The following is an 11204-nucleotide window of genomic DNA, read 5'->3' as shown; positions in this document are numbered from 1 at the left end:
AGTAAACACAGCTACTTTTAAATGGTTGTAAATTGGGAAACATGATTTTGACATCAGGGGAATAGCAAGGATTGCTAACCAGCTAATTCCTGACCCCCTGGTTAATTCTAGCCATGATTTGTGTGTCAGTATATGACAATTATTAATAATACTTACTTTCTCTGTAATTTAACAGACCCTACATCCATATCCTGAACCACAGGAGGATGTCCTATTTAACAAAGACGCAGTTAATGCCATATATCCATATTTCTATTCTTCTAATTCATTGCATACAGTCCATTTACACTACTAAATTCTTATGAATGTGCTGTCTTTGGTATATCGCTGGTAGTTGAGGGAATGAACTATATAATACAACAGACGCTGCAATAATTGAAGAAGAACCTCAAATTGCACTTGACCCCTTGCACAATTTCGCCAAACGCACTTGAGCTTAGACTTAGTGCATGTTTGCAAGAAAATACCAATAACCATGCCAATTGATTTTGCTTATGACATATGGCATAGCGCTAGTGCTTTTAAAACCAAGCCCACAATGTTTACAGTTTTCAAGAAACTTTACCTTTGACTGGCTTATAGTTGCCTCTGCATATTAAGCTTGGATAGGAGAGTGTATTTCAATACCGAAAAAGTTACACACTTCAGCTCTAACTGTAATTTAATGTGAATACTTCACTTTCACTCAAGTATGTTTTTGGCTAGATACTTGGATTTGAAATTGAGTACAATTTCACTCAGTATACACACTTTCACTTAAGTGTAAAGTTTCCGAGTACTGAACAATAGGAGGTGATATTTTAAGTGATGCAACGTTATACCACATTGTGTTGTGGGCAAGAGCACCCATGGTTTGTGGAAGGTGATGCAATGGCTGATTTCCATCAGCATCTTGGCAAGGTGGTTTTCCCATCCTTTTCCTTTTTGCTTTTTAAAGAGAACATCAACACTTGCTGCTTAAGCAGCCTGCTGCTGCACCAGCAACAGGGGTGAATTTAGGATAGAATTTTTAGTGGGGCTAAGACCCCAATGACACTACATTATTCATGCTAGCCAGATAATATTAATTCAGAATATTGTAATTTCCTATAATATACAGTGTTTGAAATGTGAACAGTGTTTACAGATGTAAAAAAAATAACCAAAATCGCTTGAAGAATATAGAGTCTATATTCATTAACTGCGTCTTTGTTAAATGGGATGCGCTCCTTTTATAAGCATGGAAAATGTGGTTCAGTATATTGTAGTGTACTGAGTTTTGTGACTATTCCAACAAACTTTATGTTGATTTAAGTGAAAATGTTTTTTTGGGGTATTTCTGTTGATCTGTTTAAATTATCTTTATAAGAGAATGGGAAGAACATGCATATGCAGTTGTTTAAAAATAATATTTTTTTTATTTATTTTTTTTATTGACAAATAATTCAAATGACAGAATTCAACATACACCAAGAATGCTTCACATGACAAAAATCACATATTCTGACACAATTTAAACAAAACAAAAAGGAACAACAAGAGAGAAAGAAAAAAAAAAAAAAAAAGAAAAAAAAATATTTCTTCCTTTTTCCTTTTGTCAAGTTCAATGTTCATAGAATTTGGTAAACATAACGGGGGCATTAATTACAATTTAAAGAATTCCTCCATAAAGTTTAACAACAATTCATTCTTTTTATTTTTAATTAATTTTAATGACTTCCTCAATGATTCAATCTCTATTAAGAATAGGCTACATTTAGGTATTCATTTTGCACATTTTTGTTTATGGATATAATATTTACCATGCAAAATGTAGAAATTCACCACATATTCATACAGTTTGCTTCTGTGTGTGTAAGAACATATAACATCTTTTAGAGATAATTTATAATTCACTTTTCTTGGGGCAAAAAGAAAATGACTAATATCAGACCAAAATTTTTGAGATAAATCACATTTATAAAACAAATCTTCCTCATTTACATTACAAAAAGAACATTTGTTGTCAATGTCCATGAATTTGGATAACAAAGCTTTACATGGGTAGCTTTTATGAAGTATTTTAAAGTGTACCTCTTTAACTTTATTCAGCATACAAAATTTATATGGATTTAACCATGCCTCTTTCCAATGAATATCAACAATTTGTGCATTCCAAAAAAATTTCCCTCTAGGAGAGATTTTATGATTGGATTGAAAAATTCATCTGATATTTTTATTATTACAAGAATGAGAAAATAGTTTGATACCATCAACTATTAACTCAGGAAGTTTCCTTTCGTTACTTCCAAAAGTAAGGTGACTTTTCATCAAATGTTTCAACCCATCTGGAATAGCTTTTACAACTTGCTGGAACTCTTTAAATGGAATGGGGAAATTGTAGGTAAACATAAAAGCTTCATAAGACAAAACATTTCCATTTTCATCAAACAAATCCATGACAAAGTATATATTTTTTTCAAACCATTTGTGTAAAAATAAAGATTTTTTACTAGAGGTAATAAGACAATTGTTCCAGAGAAGCATTTTGTGTGGAGAAAAATTGTGATGGAAACCAATTTTCCAAGCTAATAACACTTGCTGGTAAAATTTGGATAGTTTAATTGGTAATTTCCCAGGGATATAGTTACATCTCAATAGAAAAGATAACCCTCCAAGCTTTTTGAAAATGAACTGAGGAATAAAAAAACCATAATGAATTTTCATTTCTCTGACAGTTTCTTAACCAATTAAGTTTAAATGTATTGTTAATATCAAAAAAATCTAACATCTCTAAGCCACCATCAATTCTTTTGCCTGATATAATGTCCTTTTTTAACTTGCAAGGTTTATTTTTCCAAATAAAGTCGAGAAAGGTTTTATTAATTACTTTGGAAGTTTTATCACTGACATAAAGGGAGAGAGCTGGGTAAACAAATCTGGAAAGACCCTCAGCTTTGGAAAGCAACACTCACCCAAACAAAGTCAGATCCCTTTGTAACCAGTTATTCAGAATATTTTTAGTTTTTTTAATTTTAGGCCTAAAATTCAATTGTTCACGTGTATGTTTATTTTTAGAAATATGAATACCAAGGTATTTAACAGAGTCTTTTACTGGTATGTTTTCAACAATTATATCTATAGAATCGTGTATAAATAATATTTTGCATTTATTTAGATTTAACATTAAGCCAGAGGATTTGGAAAATTTGGAAATACATTCCAGGGCCGTTTTAACTTGCGATTTATCTCTCAGAAATAAAGCAGTGTCATCTGCCAATTGAGAAATTTTTATTTCTCTATCAAATATTTTAAGTCTCAGAATGTTATGATTATTCAAAACGTGAATAGAAAGTAGTTCAGCCACTAATAAAAACAGAAAGGGAGAGATTGGACAGCCTTGGTGTATGCCACGATGGATCCCAAATCTTTTAGAGGTTCCCATATTAAGAATAATAGAGCTATTAATACCTTTATAAAACATTTCTATAACATCAATAAAATGATTGCCGAAACCAAAAGCTTTCAGTGAGTGAAGAAGCCGTGTTCGATGGTGTCAAAGGCTTTACAAAAATCTAACAACACAATAAGAGCCCCTGAATCAATTTGATCAGAATAGTCTAGAAGGTCAATTATAAGGCGTATGTTATTACTAATTGTTAGAGTTACCTTGTCTTGTTTTACCGTTGCCCCTTTGATTTCCATTTTTGTCCCTTTTGTTTTCCATAGGTTCACTTTTGTCCCTTGTTTAGCTCCACTGTCTCACTAGTCTATTGTTTAAAAGAACTACACTTCCCAGTATCCACCTGTCATCATCACTGCCATTTTGTGTCATTGTTCACACCTGTTTATCATTTGTAATCATCCTGTCCTTGTGTATTTATATCCTGGTTTTTGGTTCAGTCCTTGTCTTTCGTTGAATGTTGTTATCCCGGTGTGTGTTCCCTGCCTGTATTTTCTGTGTTATGTTTATTTCCCCATTGAGGGTTTTCCTTTGTGTTTTTGTGTTTCAATAAAGTAAAGCTTGCACTTAGATCCGCTCTCCTCGTCTGCCTTCGCTGTCTGCATTCGTAACACTAATGTGTCTATTTTTCATGAAACCTGTTTGAGTCTCATTAATGATTTCATTTAATCCAGATTTTAATCTTTTTGCATACACTAGAGCAAACAAGTTATAGTCTATATTTAATAGAGTAATAGGTCTCCAATTATCTATATTTTGGGCATCTTTATCTGGTTTAGGAATCAGGGAGATTAATCCTTGTTTCATAGTTGTGACCAAATCCTTTTTTTTAATACATTCATTAAACAATAAGAAAAGGGGATCTTCCAGTACCTTCCAGAAGTGTTGATAAAATTCAGTTGAAAGCCCATCTGGACCAGGACTCTTACCCTTTTTCATATATTGGACAGCTGAGAGTAATTCCTCCTTCTTGAGGGCGGAGTCACAAAGATTTTTGAAGTCATTACTGACTAACGGAATACAATCTTGAATTTCATTAGTAAATGATTTACAAAAGTCATAATTAAAGTTAGACTGATAAAGTTTTTCATAAAAGGAGCTGACAAAATCTGAAATTAGTTTGGGATCCTTGCATAAGGTGTTGTTAATATATAATGCAGACAAAGAATTTCTCTTAAAATTCCTTTTTTTTCAAGTGCAAAAAAGTAGGCTGTATTCCTCTCTCCCTTTTCTATCCATCTAGCTCTTGAACGCACAAAAGCTCCACTAGCCTTGCTGATATACAAGTCATCAAGTTTTAATTTTAAGGACTGGAGCTCACTTTCCTCTGGTTGAGAGAGTGACCCAACTTTCCAAAGAGTATCAGTTTTGTTTAATATTTCAGTTTCTATGCAATCTCTTTCTTTTTTTAATTCCTTACTTCTCCTAATAGCTAATTCTCTGGATTTGAATTTGAATAACTCCTATTTAGCTGCATAATCAGATTTCTCTGAATAAAAGATATTGGTGGCTAACGTTTCAATATTTTTTGTAAAGATTTTATCTTCTAATATAGAATTGTTAAGTTTCCAATATCCACGGAGGTAGCTGGGTTTATGAACAGTCTGTAAAGACAACTCAATCAGAAGGTGATCTGAAAAGGGAGCATAATGATGGGAGATATCTTGAACATTTTGTAACAGACTGGAAGAAATAAGAAATAGGTCAATTCTCGATTTTAAAGACTTTGACGCATTGCTCCATGTACATTCAAATGAATTACTATTAAAGTAGCGCCACGAATCCACTAAAGATAGATCTTTGCATAAGGAATCAATAATATTACAGCTTTGAGAGTGGGGTCTTACTTTCCTTGGAAACCTATCCATCAAATCATCAGGGACTGCATTAAAATCTCCCGCGATTATTAGCTTAGCATTTGGAGTTGTTTGCAGCAATTGAGATAAAATAAGAGAAATGTCAGTGAAAAATGAATTATTCATAGAGTGGGAGTTAAACCCATAGATATTACAGATAACAAAGATGGTATTATCTAGTTTAACAGTTAGAATAACCCATCTTCCTTCAGGGGAGGACACAGAATTTACAATATCTCCTTTAAACTTATGAATTAAAATAAGAACACCAGCTGAATTATTTGACCCATGACCAAAAAAATACCACATCGCCCCATTGAGCTTTCCAAAATTTTGAATCAGAAGCAGCTGAATGAGTCTCTTGCAAAAAAATAAAAGCTGCATTACTACAAAACAGAAAAATTGCTTTTCTTTTAATGTCATCTCTTAAGCCCCGCACATTTAAAGAAACAGTGTTCAACTGGTTGAACTCGAAGTTGTCCATTAACAAATAAAAGTATGAAAAAGATTAGGAGAAAAAGAAAGAAAAGGAAAAAAGATAACCAAAATGTGTATTGAACACCTACTGTAACTTGAAATTTCTGTAACGCTGTTTCCTTTAAGAAGGATCAGTGAATCAGTAAATCAAGGTCGAAAATCCCCTAGAAGAATGTCAACCATTTGAACTGGGCAAACATGTGCGGAAAAAAGTCAATCAAACCTGACATGCGGTTAGAAACTGTAGTCAGTTTACAGATGCTGTGCTGAATTGGCAGCGATTCTCTTGTTATTGATAACAGCAAAGGGACCGCTGAAACCGGCCTTCTTTCCTTCCTTCCGTGCCGCCAGGACAAGGGGCCAAAGTTTATTTCGACTTTCAATGTCCGCTTTGGAGAGAGATTCCTTGACATAGAGAGCATTCTCTCTGAGGTAGATAGAATTCTTTGCTTCCATCCATATGATGTCGCGGTATCTCCGCATGGCGAATTGAATGATGATGTGTCGCGGCGAGCCCTCCGGCCGTTGTTTGCCTACACGAGGACCACATCCACAGCCTCCTCCAGCTTGTCTTTGATTCGCGGGACCACCCTGGCAAGATGATTCATGGTGATCGTTCGGACATTTTCTTCCTCACGTTCTTTCACTCCAAGCAATTTCAAACACCATCTGCGGCTGTACCTTTCAAGCTCTTCCACTCTAGACATGAGAGAAACATTTTCCTGTTGCATATGTTGAATCGAAGCTTCGGCCTTACCGATCTTTTCGCCGTGAGTGGCAACATCTGAAAGGAGTCGATTGACGGTGTCAGACAAAGAATTCACAGCCGCATTTGTGATCTCAATGGAGCTCTCGATGCGGGTTATCTTTTGAAAAACCGCGTTTTGCTTAGAGTTCAGGGACTGAATAGCGTCGAATATCTCAGTAAGCGATACAACACTATCAGCTTTTTTCTTCTTTCCAGGAGGACTTTTGCTGGGTGTAGCACAAGCATCGAAATCATTTTCAAACTTATCTTGTGATCTAATGGAGGCATCTCCAGATTCAGGCACGGAGTCATCCATATTTTGGTCTAGAGATTCACGCGACATCAGACTGTCGAAGTTCCACGAGGCGCGCAGGTTCCTATTAACTAGTTTTTTGCCCATTAAACTCAAAGGCGGGTTAAACTCAAAGGCGGGTTCCAGCTTTTGTTTTACAGTCTTTAGCGAATAAAACCATCTGCAGAGTAATGACCCGTTGACCAAAAAATTCCTTCTTAACCAGAAGAGGTGCAAATTACAGACCTTCTCAGCAAGACGCCATCTTGGCCCCCCTAAAAATAATATTTTTGTATTTAAAAGAAAAGAGAAGTGACGTCATTCCACTTACGTGTTGGTTCACCAATCGGATCTCACTCAGGTTCAGAACAGCTTTGGACTTGAGTGAGGCAGGTATGTTGTAACTGAGCTCTGTGATTAAATCTTCAAATATAAGAGCTTGGGTTAGTTTCCTTGTTAATACTTGTACATGAAGTGTTGTAAGAGTGGATTAAGTCACTGAAAGTATTTTATTGTCATTAGCTTTAGATATATTTGAATTTTGCATTAATGAGCTCTTAATGAGTTTGGTTATATTCCCGCCCGCGCGCCATTTTATACGCGGGTTTCTTTGTTAATGGGTTTCAAAAGATAACATAGAATTGTGGATAACGTTCATAAAACATCATGCAGTTGAATTTTGTATGGGTATTTGTTGTTTTGTGCCAAATGTATGTATTTGTAACTGTATATTTGAGATGTCGAGTTAATGCAGTTAAAAGTGTTAATGTAGGCAGGAGTTAATTTTTCTCTTCTCACACTCCTCACAGAGAGATTGCAGAACTGAGGGTGTGTGTGTGTGTGTAATTCCTGTCCTCTGTTAAATAAACTGCAGGTATGTATTATACAGCAACTAAGATGTTACCACTGTACGATCACATGATATAAGAAGAATTTGAATCTGAATGTAATTTTACAAATTACAAATTACATTTTATTTATATGAAACATTTCATTATATTGAGATTGTTTTATTGAATATTGTCTTTCTGGAATGTATGCATTGGTGTTTGACATGTTGTGAAAATTATTGAGAAGAGTCATGTTTAAAGAATTAATTTGATGTAAGTTCAGAACAGCTTTGGACTTGAGTGAGGCAGAGAGATTGCAGAACTGAGGGTGTGTGTGTGTGTGTGTGTGTGTGTGTGTGTGTGTGTGTGTGTAATTCCTGTCCTCTGTTAAATAAACTGCAGACGTGGTCCACCAAAGACAGTGGTGTCGGTGATTCCTTTGTGGTGTGAGACGAAGTCCACTACAATATTACAGAGAATGTTAGTAAGTGACTATTTTGCAGTGTGTGGGTCACAATCCCCTGTTGTCTGCCCAGTGTTTCTTGTTACCGTCACAAACTACACTTCCCATGATTCCCGGCCCTCATCACTGCCAGCCCTGTGTCATTGTTCTCACCTGATTGTCGTTTGTCATCATCATGTCTCCTGTGTATTTAAACCCTGCTGTTTCTCCATTTCCCTGTTGATTGTTGATGAATGTGGATGTTTGGATGTAGCTGTCTTAATATGTTTACCCAGTTTGTCTAGTTTACCTTTGTCCACCGTGGATGTTTTCTTCAGCCTGTGTTCCCTTTGGATGTTTTCGTGTTTTGTTTTGTATTCCCATCGTGGACGGTTCCTTTGTTCCAGTCTTGTTTGTTTTCACTTTGTTTTCAATAAAACCCGCACTTGGATCCTCACCCCTCCTGCCTCCTCCTGCCTTCGTTACAGAACAATCGACCGCAAAAATGGATCCAGCGGCGTTCTTCGTGGAACTAACACGGATGGACCTAAACATTTGTGAGTTCTCCCACTTTTTCTCCTGCGTGGCCGGCGGCACCGGTTGGTATGACAGCCTCCTGAAGGTCGTTTATAGGATCGGTGTACCTAAACACCGATGTTACGATTTGCCGGAGATTGGAGACTACACCTGGCACGGTCAGCGAGCCAGGGCTGCCAGCCTTGCCCGCCCGGAGGAGGAGGAGGAGGAGGAGGAGGAGAAGAGGGAAGGCTTCTGCTCTCCAGCCTCTGCCTTCCACGGCTCCGTTCCCAGAACCTCCCGTGGCTCTGCCTTTGTCCAACAAACCAGAGCTCTCACATACCACGGCCAACAAGCCAATGCCTGCAGCCCCGTACATCAGTGAGCCAGCGCCTGTAGCCTCGACCGTCCCAGTGCCAGTAGCCTCGACCGTCCCAGAAACAGCGCCAGTAGCCTCGACCGTCCCAGAGCCAGCGCCTGTAGCCATGACCGTCCAAGAGCCAGCACCTCCCGAGCCTCCCACGGCTCCATCTCCTGAGCCGCCCTCTGCTCTGCCCCTCGAGCCTCCCATGGCTTCAATCCCTGAGCCTCCCACGGCTCCGCCTCCTGAGCCTCCCACGGCTCTGCCTTCCACGGCTCCGCCTCCTGAGCCTCCCACGGCTCTGCCTTCCACGGCTCCGCCTCCTGAGCCTCCCACGGCTCTGCCTTCCACGGCTCCGCCTCCTGAGCCTCCCACGGCTCTGCCTTCCACGGCTCCGCCTCCTGAGCCTTCCACGGCGCCGCCTCCCTTGGCTCAGCCTCCAGAGCCTTCCAGGTCTCCGCCTCCAGAGCCTCCCAGATCTCCACCTCCCGAGCCTCCCAGGTCTCCACCTCCCGAGCCTCCCAGGTCTCCGCCTCCCGAGCCTCCCAGGTCTCCGCCTCCCGAGCCTCCCAGGTCTATGCCTCCCGAGCCTTCCGCGGCTCTGCCTCCCGAGCCTTCCGCGGCTCCGCCTCCCGAGCCTTACTCAGCTCCGTCTCCCGAGCCTTCTACGACGTCGCCTCCTGAGCAGTCCAAGGCTACGCCTACCTCTGCTCCGCCCTCGGAGTTCCCGATGGCTGTGGTCCTGAGGCCAACTTCCAGACCTCCCAAACCTGTCCTGTGGCCGACTCCCAGGCCTCCCGAACCTGTCCCTGTCCTGTGGCCACCTCCCAGGCCTCCCGAACCTGTCCCTGTCCTGTGGCCACCTCCCAGGCCTCCTGAACCTGTCCTTGCTCTGTGACCAGCTCCCAGGCCACCTAAACCTGTCCCTGCCCTGTGGCCGCCTCCCAGGCCTCCTGAACCTGTCTTTGCTCTGTGGCCAGCTCCCAGGCCACCTGACCCAGTCCTCATCTTGTGGACACCTTGGACTGCCTACCTGCCCTCTGTGCCCCCGTGGACTGCCTGTCTGCTCCCTGTGCCCCCTTGGGCTGCCTTCTTGCCCTCTGTGCCCCCTTGGACTGCCTTCTTGCCCTCTGTGCCCCCTTGGACTGCCTGTCTGCCCCTTGTGCCCCCTTGGACTGTCTGTTTGCCCCTGGTGCCCTCTTTTGGTCTGCTAGCCCCCCCTCCACTCCCTGGACGATTTTGTTTTTTTTGTTTTTGTGGGCTTTCTTGTCATTTTTTTGTTTAGGATCGTCTGGAATCCGATCCTTTGGGGGGTTCTGTCACGATCCCCTGTTGTCTGCCCCGTGTTTCTTGTTACCGTCACAAACGACACTTCCCATGATTCCTGGACCTCATCACTGCCAGCCCTGTGTCATTGTTCTATACCTGATTGTCGTTTGTCATCATCATGTCTCCTGTGTATTTAAACTCTGCTGTTTCTCCATTCCCCTGTCGATTGTTGATGAATGTGGATGTTTGGATGTAGCTGTCTTAGTATGTTTACCCAGTTTGTTTAGTTTACCTTTGTCCACCGTGGATGTTTTCTTCAGCCTGTGTTCCCTTTGGATGTTTTGGTGTTTTGTTTTGTATTCCCATCTTGGACGTTTCCTTTGTTCCAGTCTTGTTTGTTTTCACTTTGTTTTCAATAAAACCCGCACTTGGAGCCTAACCCCTCGTCTGCTTCCTCCTGCCTTCGTTACAGTGTGCTTGGGCATTAATGTTAAGTGCATTTTTTGGGAAGCACTTGTAAAAAAAGGAAATATTTACAAATTTATCATGATGATTAATTGTTCTAATCTATTGATGCTAGTAGATCCTTTCATTAAAATACTTTGAAAACAAACGTTGTCATCAATATAGAAGTATCAAATGAAATATCTTATAATAGATGTATCCTGTAATATAAATATAGAATTGCCTACATGGGGAGCCTTTGAATATTTTCTCCGGCAATGGGGTGACTTTGGAGTCGAAAAGGTTGAGAACCACTGATTTAGAGAATGATCTTATAAACTAAGATACATTGATTTTGTTGAATTACTGTAGGCCCAGAGCTTGCGTGGTTGTTTCTTATTTTGTATATCCATTATGACAAATCCAAGAAATGTTATAAATTCACCAATAAAAGACCCAATGACAACCAATATGTATAACTATGTAAGCTCCCACTTGTTCAAGTCTGTAGTACCATGATTTTTAATGAAGAGGGAGGGCCCATCGTT

The sequence above is a fragment of the Xyrauchen texanus genome, chromosome 2 (assembly GCF_025860055.1).
Source record: "Xyrauchen texanus isolate HMW12.3.18 chromosome 2, RBS_HiC_50CHRs, whole genome shotgun sequence".
Classification (NCBI taxonomy): Eukaryota; Metazoa; Chordata; class Actinopteri; order Cypriniformes; family Catostomidae; genus Xyrauchen; species Xyrauchen texanus.
Note: the sequence above shows the minus strand (reverse complement) of the source record.